This window comes from Ascaphus truei, unplaced genomic scaffold (assembly GCF_040206685.1).
Source record: "Ascaphus truei isolate aAscTru1 unplaced genomic scaffold, aAscTru1.hap1 HAP1_SCAFFOLD_950, whole genome shotgun sequence".
NCBI lineage: Eukaryota > Metazoa > Chordata > Amphibia > Anura > Ascaphidae > Ascaphus > Ascaphus truei.
In genome coordinates, this window is record NW_027457289.1 from 98,661 (window position 1) to 100,000 (window position 1,340).

The 1,340-nt window shown below is 46.1% G+C and overlaps 1 long non-coding RNA gene across 3 annotated transcripts in view; it reads left to right on the top strand.

The window, feature by feature from the left end:
* The first annotated feature begins 963 nt into the window (after window positions 1-963).
* Window positions 964-1,340, top strand: part of LOC142486559 (uncharacterized) — a 7,753-nt gene continuing 7,376 nt past the window's right edge. For 2 of the 3 annotated variants that reach the window (XR_012799027.1, XR_012799026.1), the window contains exon 1: window positions 964-1,340. This exon is cut by the window's right edge and continues 784 nt beyond it. This is a non-coding gene — a long non-coding RNA (uncharacterized LOC142486559). The other variant, XR_012799028.1, reaches the window with a different exon arrangement.

The window sequence follows — 1,340 nt, forward strand, 5'->3', positions numbered from 1 at the left end:
AAAAAACCGCCGCCTGACGACGAGAGATTAAAAAAAACGCCGCCTGACGACGAGAAAAAGACGCTGCCTGACAAGAGAAAAAAAACGCCGCCTGACGACCTGAGAAAAAAACGCCGCCTGACGCCGAAAGAAAAAAAACCGCTGCCTGACGAGAGAAAAAAAACGCAACATGACGCCGAGAGAAAAAAAACCACCGTCTGACAACGAGAGGAAAAAAAACGCCGCCTGACAACGAGAGAAAAAAACGCCGCCTGACGACGAAATAAAAAAAAAGCCGCCCGACGAGAGAAAAAAACGCCGCCTGACAACGAGAGGAAAAAAAACGCCGCCTGACAACGAGAGAAAAAAACGCCGCCTGACGACGAAATAAAAAAAAAGCCGCCCGACGAGAGAAAAAAACGCCGCCTGATGACGAGAGATTAAAAAAAACGCCGCCTGACAACGAGAGAAAAAAACGCCTCCTGACGACGAGAGATAAAAAAAACGCCGCTGTCTGACGTGAGAAAATAAAATGCCGCCTGACGACGAGAGAAAAAAAACGCTGCCTGACACCGAGAAAATAAAATGCCGCCTGACGACGAGAGAAAAAAAACGCTGCCTGACACCGAGAGAAAAAAAACGCTGCCTGACGACAAGAGAAAAAAAAACGCCGCCTGATGATGAGAGAAAAAAAAACACCGGCTGACGACGAGAGAAAATAAAACGCCGCCTGACGCCGAGAGAAAAAAAAAGTCTCATGACAATGAGAAAAACAACGCTGTCTCACGACGAGAAAAAAAAAACCCGTCTGACGACGAGAGGAAAAAAACACCGCCTGACGCCGAGAGATTTAAAAAAACGCCGTCTGACGACGAGAGATCAAAAAAACCCGCCGCCTGACAAGAGAAAAAAAACGCCGCCTGACAAGAGAAAAAAAACGCCATCTGATGAGAGAAAAAAAACGCAGTCTGACGACGAGAAAAAAACACTGTCTGACGAGAGAGAAAAAATACGCCGCCTGACGACGAGAGAAAAAAATCCACAGCCGACGAGAAAAAAAAACGCCACCTGACGTCGAGAGAGAAAAAAATGCCGCTTCACAATGAGAGGGAAAAAAACGCCGCCTGACGCTGAGAGAAAAAAAAACGCCGCCTGTCAACGTGAGAAAAAAACGCCTCCTGACAAGAGAAAACAAAACGCAACATGACGAGAGAAAAAAAACCGCAGCCTGACAACGAGAAAAGAAACGCCGCCTAAAGCCGATAGAAAAAAAACCGCTGCCTGACGACAAGTGAAAAAAAAACACCGACTGACAACGAGAAAAAAAAAAAAATCGCCGCCTGACAATGAGAAAAAAAACA